The sequence below is a fragment of the Phascolarctos cinereus genome, unplaced genomic scaffold (genome assembly GCF_003287225.1).
Source record: "Phascolarctos cinereus isolate Bilbo 61053 unplaced genomic scaffold, phaCin_HiC Scaffold_9;HRSCAF=440, whole genome shotgun sequence".
In the NCBI taxonomy this organism is placed as follows: Eukaryota; Metazoa; Chordata; class Mammalia; order Diprotodontia; family Phascolarctidae; genus Phascolarctos; species Phascolarctos cinereus.
In genome coordinates this window covers 252,325,880-252,338,467 of record NW_027556402.1, presented here as the reverse complement: position 1 = coordinate 252,338,467, position 12,588 = coordinate 252,325,880, and the positions used below count along the sequence as shown (strand labels likewise).

The 12,588-nt window shown below is 46.9% G+C and overlaps 1 long non-coding RNA gene across 1 annotated transcript; it reads right to left on the bottom strand.

Moving 5' to 3' along the window:
- Positions 1-7,965: 7,965 nt before the first annotated feature.
- LOC144455301 (uncharacterized) lies at positions 7,966-12,571 on the bottom strand. Its single transcript, XR_013484033.1, has 2 exons — positions 11,600-12,571; positions 7,966-10,186 (listed from the first exon to the last, which is right to left on the bottom strand). It is a non-coding gene; the product is annotated as an uncharacterized LOC144455301 (long non-coding RNA).
- Positions 12,572-12,588: the final 17 nt, after the last annotated feature.

The window sequence follows — 12,588 nt, the reverse complement described above, 5'->3', positions numbered from 1 at the left end:
CCCTGATCACCTAACCACCGAAGACACGCCACAACTTGCTGCCGAAGGGCAGGCGGAGGCAGAAGATGATGAAGATGACGACAGCCAGAAGGCTACCCCGAGGCAGCTTGACACGTCACAGTTATCAGATGTTTTAGGTGTCATTGAAAAGCAGCTGCAATGGCTTGAAGAGAACGACTATAATGCTGAACGCAGCAGAATAGTGGCTAGGGGCATCCGGACCAATTTGGAACCATACCGGCGTCTTCAGTATGAAAGGAGGAGGCTAGCGAAGCAGCAGCAATTGTATGTATATTTTAAGCCAGTACAGAGGAAACAGGAAGTCAATGCCCCGACCGCATCTGGCGGTCCAACTTCTCGTCTGCCTTTGGATAACCCTCCTTCCACCACTTCGACATAATTCACAGGCTGCAGCCCTTCGGCTCTAACCCACTTCAACAGGCAGACTTCGGGTCTTTTTCCAGGTGAAGTGCTATTTAACATGTATGAAACCGTGCTACCATTTAAAAAATTATGTTTCTATTTTTTTTAACGTGTTATTTACAGAGCCTTTGAGTGTGGTACCCTGACTCCTTTTCCCCCATAAGCCCTGTGGCTTGATGGCTCGATTTTGCATAGGAAGGCGGGTTTTTAGGAACAGGTGGATTGAGTTATTGCATAACTGGCTGTATCTTATTAAGTGGCTCCTACGTGAGGACCCCGAGTCGGGGGGACGTCGAGATAAAACAATGGACAAATCAGCACGCATTTATGAAGTGTGCTTACTAAGAGCCAGGCACTGTGCCAAGCCCTGGAATACAGAGAAAAAGAGTTGTCCCTGCCCTCATGGAGCTTACAGACTTTTAAAAAAGAACTCTGATTGGTGTGCCTTGTCTTTAAGCCTTCTCATGTCCGCCTCCCAGTAAAAAGGAGACTTTTAATTAAAACCAGTCCACAGTCTGAGGTTCTGTCCCGGAAAAGCCCACCATACTCTACAGCCACAGAACCAGCCTCTCTGTGGAGGGAAGGAAGGTGTCTTTCCTCACCTGCTTCTATTCCCAGGCAGAGACGCGCCATTACAATTGTTTTACCAGGTTCCTAGTTTCTTCCAGAAACATTATAGATAATGTTACTGTATCTCGTAGAATCAGTGGAATCTTGGAGTGACAGTTTGCCATTGGATGGGGAGGCAGAGTTTAAATGTGATTCTGGAGTTACTGGAAATAGCGATGGCTGAAGCCAGGGTCGGGAGAAAAGGATTAAGAACTTATTTCTTAGGAGAACTGAAGGGAAAGGGTGGGAAGGGGAGAAGGGGAGGGACAGAAGTCAGAATTTGCTGATTAAAAAAAAAAATTTAATTAAAAAAAAAAGAAATTTCATCTTCCAGGAACTCTGTGCTTCCCTTTGAATCAACAAGCATTTATTAGAAGTTTGCAGTGTATGTGCCAGGCCCTGTGCTGGCTTTGGAGCCAGGAAGATAAAAACAAAGCAGCCCCTGTCCTCAAGGAGCTTAGAGTCTGCCTCCCACTGGGGAGTCAGGTAAACAGATAAGTAAATACAATCTATGTACGAAGTAAAAAGAAGTATTTTGGGGGGATGGGGGGGGAGGGCACTAATCATCCAGAAAGGTCTCAAGTAGGAAGTGGCTTGGGCTGAGCCTTGAAGGCAGGTAAGGAGGCAAAAGTGAGGAGTGAAAGTGCACCAAGCTTGCCTTGTGCCAAGGTCTGGCAGTGAGAAGTAACCAGCTCTAGAGCTGACAGAAGCCCCAGAAGCCACAGCTCTGCCTCATCAATTCACACATTGTAGGGAGGGAACCTGATGCCCAGAGGAGTTAGGCAACTACCTCCAAGACAAACAGGAAAGCAGCAGAGGCGGTCATTGAATCCAGGTCCTTGGATTCCAGACCTACACTGCGTCCTGTGAAATGTTACAGTCCTGACACAATGATGGATTCAGTGCAGATTAAGACATATCTTTTTAGGCCAAGGCCAAATTGTTTTGACTAAGCATATTTGTTACAAAGGTTTTGTTTTTCTTTCTTGGGAGGGGGGCAATTTGGAAGTGGGAGGTAGAAAAGATATATTTTTAATTGACAAAAAATAAATTCAATTTTAGAAAGATATTATGGGGAAAACTACCAGGAAAAATGGTGATCTATTTGTCAGAAAATAGATTTAGCTCAGCATTTGTACCACATTCCACGATAAGTTCCAAATGGATACTTGACCTAAATGTAAAAGTAACATCAGGAAAAAAAAATCAGTAAATCAAAGGAGGTACCTTTCACAATTATAGATAAGGAAATCCTGAACTATACAAGGGGTAGAGCTGTTCCCAAGAGGTACAATGGAAGGGAAAAAACCCTGGAAATTAACCTTTATCTCGGGAGGAAACAGGAAAAGAATTCATGAGGAAAGATTTTAATAGGCATGCCCGAGAGAAAGCAAATGGTGGGACTGTGTTTCCAGAACTAAGTCAGCTCTTATGGTTAAAGGTAACTCTGTGAGCTTTCTCACAGCAGACGTAGTATAAATAGTTTTTGGTATATTTGTTTTTATTGTTGATTACTCTGCTAATAAATTTTACAGCCAGCAACTTTGATTATTATTTCAGTCTAGAAGATTAAGAGATTTGACAGAGATGATCAAGAGCTCTTAAGAAAAGGGTGAGAGATCACTTGATGATGTAATTGATATGAAAGATGTGGTAAATGTATTTGTGTGACATGTACACTTTGACCTTCTCCCCTAGGGCCAGGTAGGTACATCTCTCCTACTTCAGGAGTTTGTATCTCTTTTCTTTGCCAACGGTTTGAGCCCCACCAGCTCTGTTTGCCTCATTTTGGGGGCTAGTGACTAGCACCCCAGTTCCACTTAACCAGTTAATACTGATTGGCTTTTACAGAGATATTTACTTTAAAGATACAGCAAGAGTAAACACAGGATAAGTATTTCCCCACCACCCAGCGGCATAATAACCACGCTCCTCCTAGACTCCTAACTTAGCTCCAGTTACTGCATAATACCAAGAGAATGTCCAAAGGTGGCACAGATGCCAGATGAGTCTTGTTGAGCTGGGGTTCTGATGCCAGGCTGGGTAACACCTGGGCTGGATTCCAACATGCAATGCATAGATTCCTCTAACTCTCACTCTTGACCTTGATAAGAGGCTCTACTCTCTTTACCGAGAACAGAAAAGAAGAAACAAGCAGGCCAAGGAGACCTCAATTCTCAGGGACCATATAGTCTCAAAGAAGAGGACGGGAGGCCTCATGGCCCTTCCCTTGATCCCATGGTATCACTCTCTTGATGAGAGTCACAGAATATCTCCAGGAACGGAGCAAAAATGAGCCAAAGTACTGACTCAGGCTTTTTTGAAGACACCAACATTTCCAGATACAAAACCAACAAAGCAAGACTCTTCCCAACCACGTGGCTGGTCAACTGGAGCCAGCTGCAGAACATCCACACCTGCTCCAGTCTCAAAGTACGTCCATGTGAAGGTGATCACGACTCTCTGAGGAGCAGGCTCCAAGCCTCTTCACTTGGAAAGGCCCCATTTCAGGCAGCCTGAGGGTTTGCCAGATCTCAGTTACACTTGCAACTTTAGGACCTTCTTGTTTTACTGAAAAAAATGGAGGCCATTGGAAGGGATCTCCTTCCTGTCACATTCTCTTCATCTCATCACCCACTCTCTCCTCCCCCCACCAGTCTCTACAAAGACATCCCTCTTGCCAACGTCAACACCTCTGTTTTTGTGATAGATGCCATCCCTTCGTGTCTTCTCCTGAAGACTGAATCCTCAATCCTCACCCCACCCCGCAATCTTCAGCCTCACCCTGTCAGTTGGTATACAGGGGAAATTTAATTGGAGATAATCTCAGAGGGGAAACACTAGCCTTGAGGGAGTGTCACTCTTCAAGCTTTAGCAATCTGGCTTTCCACCTCAACTCACATTGTTCTAGCTAAAATTACCAACTGCCAAATTCCATGGTCTTTTCTCCGTCCTCATCCTTGTCTTAACCCATCAGCTGCATTTGAGGTGTTTAATCAACTTTATCTTCTGGAAACTGGCCACTCTTTTCTGATTAACCTCCACTGATGGGGTGCTTGAGTGCCTATACTCTGGTTCTTGAGGGGCCCTAAACCTCTCAAACCGCATCACTGCCTATCTGAGCACTCCTCAACCTCCTTTGCTAATTCTTCACCCTAACGACTGTGCTATCCCACATCGCCCAATGTGGGTGTTCCCCAGCTCTGTCCTGGGTCCTGAGGCAGCTGGTAGTATAGTGGCTAGAGTTCTGGGCCTAGAATCACTAAGACCCGAGTTCAAAACCAGCCTCAGAAACTTACTATCTCTGTGACCCTGGGCAAGTCACTTAACTTGAGTCAGTTTTGTAAAATGGGGATAGTAATAGCATCTACCTCCCAGGGTTGCTGTGAGCATCAAATGAGACCTTTGTAAAGCATTCTGCCCTGTGCCTGGCACATGGTTGGAACTAGATAAATGCTTATCCCCTTCCCCTCTTCTCTTTTCCCTCTGCCGGGGGTTCTCAAGCTTTTCTGTGCTGAGAACTCCTTTGGAAGTCCGGTGAAGACTATGGATCCCTTCTCAGAAAACCATCTTCTGCATGAAGCCTTTCCTGACCCTCCCGACCTTGGCCCCCCTCCTAAACTAGCTTGTGTTTAAGTACTTTGTATACGTGTTTGTATTTGTCCACTTTGTATTGATGCTGTCTATATTTTTATATGTACTTCTCTCCCCATTAGTGTAAGCCACTACTCCCTTTAAGAGTAGCGATTATTTCACACTTTGTGCTTGTCCTCCCAACACCTCACATAGTAGGTTTTTAACAAAAACCTGTTGATTGACTGAAAAATAAAAACAGGGTAAGAATAAATAAGGAAAATGAACTCAAGACACAGAGAGAGTTTGGAGAAAGGTGATTTTTCCCACCTAGGCTATCTGTGAGGTAGAACCTAAATCCTTGTCACCCACTCATTCATTCATTCATTCATTCATTCATTCATTCATTCATTCATTCATTCAACAAGCATTTTTTAGGGCCTGCTATGACCCAGGCACTAGGCTAAATGCTGGGGATAAAGAAGTGCAAAGAAAACAATGGCAATCTTCAGAAGGCAGAAGGTTAAGCTCTCCTGGGGGAGACCCCAAAGTACATTCACACGCCCAAAGAAACCTTCAGTCTCTACCGAGCAAACATAAAGTCATTTCTGAGGGCATTCTACCTCTCCTTCAGTAGTGCTTGGACTGGGCTTTGAGGAAAGGCAAGAAAACAGAGACAGACATGGGGAGAGAGGGTGTCCCACATATTTCGAATAGCCTGAACATGCCAGAAGCCAAGAATAAGAAGTAGGACAGTTCACTTGGAGCTTGGCCGTCATTTAGCACTGGCCTCATTTACCTTGGGGCGCCTAGGCGCAACAGCGGATACAGTGTCAGTACTGGAGTCAGGAAGACCCGAGTTCAAATCCGGCCTCAAACACTTACTAGCTGTGTGACCCTAGTCAAGTCACTTCACCCTGTTGGTTTCAATTTCCTCATCTGAAAATGAACTAGAGAAGGAAATGGCCAACCCCTCCAGTATCTCTGCCAAGAAAACCCCAAATGGGGTTGGACACAACAACAAAACAATATTTATAGGAAATCAATGGCCTGGCCTCCCCAAAAGTGAGCTCACATGGTCCGGGTCCAGTCCTGAAGCCTGACTCCAAAAAGGTGATTATTTCTCTTTGGCTCATTAATGACCTCTAGGTACTCCAAGAAAATCTCTGGTATACTCCAGGAGAGTTTGTGTCTAGGTTTCACCAAAGCCAGGAAACATGGCTCCTGGCTCCTCAGGAGATCTCAAAATGGCATGGGTGTCCGCTTTGGGACAGATTTTATTTCACCCTCACCAAAACTACAGACCACCCAAAGAATCCACAGACCTAGGGAACAAACAAAGCAATCCGACCACCCACCCACTCCTCCAGGATGGGAGCTGAACTGTTTGCCATCAGAGCAACCCTCTGATGTGACTGGAAGTTCTTCTTTGCCATAGAAGCCTACATAGAGTCCCAAGGGAAACATGCTTCAGGGGCTTTCGAGCAAGCATCCCCTTGCCATCAGACGTGCCCTGCCCACGTAGCTCACAGTAATCGTGCCAAGTGGGTCATGGCAAGGTCCAGATCTCTTCCCCCGAGTCATGGCCTTATTCCTTCCGTTGTGGGAAGCATGTTGGTGACTCTGTCCCTTCTCCAGGGGTTCCCCGTTTTACTGCCAAGATCACATATCCAATCCTGCTTGGCTTTTAACGTCCTGGATCACCAAGTCCCTTCCTCTTCTTCCAGGCTTCTTACACCCTTCCACATATTCTTCATCTGGCCATTTTCTTCCTGTGCAACACTCCCAACTCTCCCAGCTGGCTGTCCCTGGGGTCTGCAATGCTCTTCCTCCTCATCTCCGCCTCCTGGCTTCCTTCAAGTCTCAGCCAAAATGCCAACTTCTACACGAAGCCTTCCCTAGGCCTCAATGCTTGTGTCTTCCCTCTGAGCTCACCTCCAAGTTATCCTGTCTGTAGCTCATCTGCACATAGTTGTTTCCCTGCTGTTTCCCCCATTAGTCTGTGAGCTCCTTGAGGGCAGAGAATGTCTTTTACTTTTCTTTTTATCCCCAGAGCTAAGCACAGGGAATGCAGCAGGCACTTAATAAATACTCGAGGTTTGGCTTGACTTCCCCAAGAAGCAAACCATTAAAGAAATCTCCCTCTGGCCAGGGGTTCCTTACCTAGAGACCCCACCCACCCATCCAAGGGCCTATGGACAGATTTCTGGTGGAGTCTACCAGCTTGTGTTTCTAATATATTGACAACTGAATTTCAGTATAATTGGTTTCCTTTGTAATCCTAGGTATTTTGTTTAATTCACTTATATCATTCTGAGAAGTGGTCCATGGGTTTCATCAGACTGCTAAAAGGGTCCATAACACAAAGACAGGGTAAGAACCCCTACTCTCAAGAGCTGATGGTGGAACTCTCCAACTTCGGACCTGCTGAACCTGGAAATCTCAAACGTGGTGTTACCGATGGGATAAGCCCCGGGGTCAAGCGGGCACACCTTGGCCATGTGCTTCTCCCGGAGATCTCTCAGGGGCCTGGCTGCTACCATTCCTAGAGCTGGGAAAGTCTTCTCTCGAGCTGCTTGGGCAAGAACATGCTGATCTCCTGGGCCTTCCTTGGCCCCCACATCAGCCATTTTCAGTTGGGAGGTGAAGGAGGAAGATTCTGTCTCCTCTCGACCTCCAGAATACCCGCCCATTCAGCTGAGCACTGCTCTGTTTTCTGAACTGGGGAAACTAGTCTATCAGCTCTCTTTTTTGAACCAGAGAGGAGAGAGTGTTCCAGCAAAAGCCAATCTTCACAAATCCCTGTCAGACAATTACCTTGGAGGCAGCCCAGGTCTCGGAAGCCCAGTGAATAGTTCTGAGTGTTTTCTCAGCAAGCCCTGTTGACATTCCATGGGGAGGGGCCCCTCAGATGCCACAGGAGTTCAAGCTGCTTTTTGTCATGGGAGGTCTAAGGAAGTCTATGGACCCCTCTTCTGCAAAATGTTTTTAAATGCATAAAACAAGACAGGATTACAGAGGAAACCAAGTATGATGAAATAAAATTATCATTTTTTTAAACCACACAAATTTACAGACCCCTGCTCTAAACTCCTGCCCTATAATGTCATTGAGTTGAGTGGGGAAACTCATTAGACTGAACCTGACTGCTTGGATGAATCCCCCTACACGATATTATTGTAGTCATTCTCTCGTTCATGCGTTTTGGCATTGTTTCATACAAGTCTTCCTAGCTTTGTCTGAATCTATCATAACCACTATTTCTACTATGCAATACTATTCTATCACATTAAAATACCATGCAATTCATTCATTCAGCAAATTTAGTAAGTGCAACATGGAGCATACATTCCCCCAAACAACAGGCAACTACTTTATTTCCAGCTTTTTACTATCATAAAAAAAGTAAGAAGCTGTAGTCTACAGAAGGACCCAAGACATACACAGGGAAGTCATTATGGGAACATTTGCAGAGGGGGAGATCAGGGCAGGCCTCCCAGAGGAGGCACACCTGAAATGGTGGTGAGGAGGGAGTGCGTTCTGGGTGTGGGGCACTGTATTTAGGAGGTGGAGAGGAAATTCAGAGAAGAGCTAGGAGACTGACCTGGACAGATCATAAGGTCTAGGAAGGTCAGGAACATGAAATGACAAGAAAGGGCCCACCCAAAGAGGGCCTTAAAGACCAGGCTTGGCATTTCTGTTTTTCTTAGAAGCCATAGGAAGCCAATGAATATTTTGGAGGGGTAGAGTGATACAGTCACAAATATGTCTCAGTAAGATGATTTTGGTGGTTACTCAGGGGGGTCAACAGGCATTTATTAAGTACTTACTATGCATGAGGCAGCTGGGTGGCACCACAGTGTGAGAGTGTGTTTGGCCTGGAGTCTGGAAGACTTCAGACACTTCTTAGCTATATGACCTTGGTCAAGTCACTTAACCTGTCTGCCTCAGTTTCCTCATCTCTAAAATGGGGGTGATAATACTAGTACCACCTTCCAGGGGCATTGTTAAGGGTCAGATGAGATAATACACACAAAGTGTTTTTACAAACCTTAAAGTATATATAAATGCTAGCTATTACTGCCAGGCCCTATGTTGGAAGCACCTGTGTGGAGGATGTGGGCCAGAAGTTATTAATATAATGGTCACTTTTTTCTTTCTGTAATAAGAATAATTTTGCTGAATATTTTGTCTCCTCCCCTCCTGAGAACTGTACCCTGCCTCTCTCTCAGAGCCTCCTCTACATCTGTGGTCCAGCCCATTCTTCTTGGCCTCACCTTCACTCCACATCCAGGGCTATGCTGTAAAGAGTCTACTCCTGCCCTTCACTGTCCACAATTTGTGGAGAAAAGAGAGTTTGGGCTACAAACCCAGCCAGATCTCTTCCCTCTTTCATCCATTCATTGTCCTCCTCCCAGATTCGTCTCTAAATGTCCTAGGAATGACTCTGCCCAGTTGTGTCTCTTGCTCAATTTTCGGTACCTTGTTTTCCCACTACTTTTGATGTTTTATGTGGCCAGACTATTCACAGTCTTCCACCACACTTCTTCATAGGACTTTACAGATGGGATCATGGTCTAAGCCGGTCGCCCGCAACCAGATTGTACACCGAATGGAGAGGCGTGAAATAACTTATGACATGGGCGAGGTGGAGTAGAATTACTGCCTCAGTTTATTCATCTGAGGGCACAGAATATATAGGGAAGATCTAGCCTAACTTCAAAGAGTCCTCCCCGTGAGATACTCCCCAGAACATCTGCTGAGGATGTGGCAATCATGAATTTCCTCCTTATCAGGGTTCCTAGATTGGGCTGTAGATTCCAAGGTTTTCCCAGGCGCCTTGGCGCCACCTGCATAGAGGAGTGAATATGTAAATCTAAGGTTCAAAGAGTGAGAAGGAATGTCTCAGGGACCTCCTAATCAGGAAGGAGTTGGAGAGCCTTACCACTTAACCAGTGAGCCCTTTTGGGTAAAAGCCTGGGCAGAGGTCAAACCCTTATCAGACTCTTAAGATCGGCCCTCAACATGAGCCAGGCCTGTTCTTGGCCTCCACGTGTCTCTGCTTGGCAAGGGAATCAAGCATTCGTTGACTATGGCAACATCTCTTCGACAGGGCAATTGAATTCTATTCATCGAAGGCCCATGGGAGCAGAGGGCATCCTTGATGCAGACAAGAAGAAGGCTTTCCCTGTTTCCTTTACAGTCACAGAAATGACCAGCAAATACAGGAGAGGCTCCTGTGATGCCTATCGTTTCTCGTTGCTAAAGAAGGATTTGATTTGGTTGAGCCAAATGCCACCTTATGGCTCTCCACCAAGTGGTCCCCACATACAACAAAATCCTCAAAAGATGTAATGACATGGATGATTTGGGTTGATGAACCTTCCAAATTTAGCATAAAGCAAGACCAAGCAGGGAGATGGATCAATGCCAAAGGCATCAGCCACGGTCCTGGAGAGGGGAGCCAGTCAGCTCCTAGTCAGGCAACAAAGAAGCACTTCCTGTGTGCCAGGCACAGGATCCTCTAGAGACGACGAGGTCTTCTGGGTCTGTCCGTGTTCTGAGGATAACATTGGGCTGGCTGGGAAAAGGGAAAGGGGAAGGAATAAAAATTTACGTAATGTCTACCACGTACCAGGCACTGTGCGAAGAGCTTTTCACAAGTACCATTTCGTTTGGTTCCCTACAACAGCCCCGGGAGGTAGGTGCTATTATTATCCCCATTTTACAGGTGAGAAAACTGAGGCAGACCTTGGTTAAGTGACTTGCCCAGAGTCACACAGCCAGGAAGTATCTCAGACTGAATTTAAACCCAGGTCCTCTTGACTCCAGGCCCAGCGTTCCATCAGCTCTGGCACATTCGTCTCTTAAGATCCCTAATCAACCAAGAGAATCAGGTTTAACTAGTCATGCTGAAAAAGCTCAGTGGATGAAGAATGCCTTTTTTTTAGATCCCAGAATTTAGGGCAATGCTTGCTACTTGTCCAGACTCTGATATATACTCAGATGGATATGTCACGGAGCTAGTTTACGAGTATGTGTGCATATATGTAAATGCATATGCATACAGACACATACACAATACCTGTGGTTACTCATGTCACACACATATATAAACATAAACACATCTGTGTATGTAAAAACCTATTCCTTTTTTCTCTCTGGACCCCATTTCTCCTTCATATACCCGTCTGTAATGTTGTTCCTTCTGCGGTGTGTGTGTGATGACTGAAATCCTAAGAATGAATGGGGTCACTGGGGAAAGAGTGTAGAGAGAGAAGAGAAGGCACATACCCTCTGAGGTCCGTTCAGCTCTAAATCATACGAGTCCCAGCCCCCGATCGCAGGAATCGCCCGAGATCATTCAGCTAGTAAGCGGCAGGGCTGTGGCTCCTGAACGCAAATTCAGCGCTCTTCTACTTGCTCCATAGATAGCACCAGCCCTAGCCTTTCTCGCTCTCGGGCTCCCTCCCCAGTTTCCTGCAGCCTCTAGGCCATCTACAACGCCCTTTAAGCCAACCTTGCCATAAAGAACTGATGATCTTATCTGCATTCTGCTACCCAGCAGCCAGCCCACCTCTCCAACTCTGTATCACTGCCCTCCCAGCTTGGAAACCTTGGGTCTGCCATCGGACCCCTCTGGTTCCATCTTTCCCTGCATCCTACATGTCACCGAGTCCGGTGAGGCAGCTCAGGCCACAGGAGACTTGTGGGACTCAATCCTGCATTTGACACTTATCTGTGAGCTTGTACTCGCTTGGCAGGAAAACAGGGACAATGGCTGTGCTTGCCTCCCCCCGGTAGCTGTTGGGGGTCTTCTGAATCTTGATCGGCTTCAAGGTCCAGCTCTTGTCCCTTCCTCTAGGAAGCTTTCCTGGATCCTCCTAGCTTGTCACAGCACTCTTCCCCTTGGCTCAAAGTGACCTCAGAAGCCTCTATCCCTTTCCTTTCACACAGGCAGAAAACTAAGGCCTAGGAAGGGGAAAAGACTTACCCAAGGTCACACATATGAGAAACATCTGGTCACGGGATCGGTAGGTTTAGGTCCAGAAGGGACCTTTGGAGGCATTGAGTCCAACCCCTCATTTTAGACGTGGGGAAACTAAGGCACAGAGAGGTTACTGGTGACCTGCCCAGGACTGTCTGAGGGAAGATTCAAACCCAGCTCTCTTTCTGCCGTACCAAGATGCAGCCTGAGCTTAAACGTTTTGCAAACACTTTGCACATCATGTCCCCCAGGGAACTGATGGATTGTAAAGCCTAGAAGGCAGAGGTGGGTTTGCTGGTGCCCGGCACACTGCGGAGCATGAAGACAGGTGCTAACATAGTCTTTACCCAGGCATGCCAGCAAGCATTTAGTAAGCAGCTACTTCGCGCGTGCCAGGCACTGGGCTGTCATCCCCTGAATGTGATACGAAAACCTATTAAAGGTATTATGTGCTCCGTAGTGGGGGCATTATTCCCCTCCCCGGCCTCAGTTTACCCATCAGTAAAGGGGGAGGGAGGCGGTCTGGGTGGTGTCTGAGGTCCTGAGCTGCTCCACCTCTGTGGTCCTGTATCTTTAGACTTAAAACTAGAAGGGCTCATCCAGGCCAAGCCCGTCACAAGACGCCCCGCGCAGGTCCAAACAAATCGAGTAAGTTAGGGACACAGCTCCTTCAGAGGCCAAGGCCCGTGATACCAAATCTCGCGATCTTTCAGCCTCTCCGTAATCCTCCCGGGAATTGGTCGCGTCCTAGTCCCTCTATATCATGGGAAATGTAGTTCCTGAGTCCATGTTCTTCCGGAAGAAACCGAGCGCTCTCCGGAAAGTCCGGATGGGGGCGGGAGGGCTCCTTCCGGGTCCGTTGCATGCCGGGAAGCGCCCGTTTCCGTTAGTTGCCCCAGGATCCCGCGCGCGACGGGTTCCCCCACGTGAAGCCCCGCGCTCCCGGCCCTTCTCTTTCCCCCTCTCCCTCCTGGAACCGGAACCGGCAAAACTCC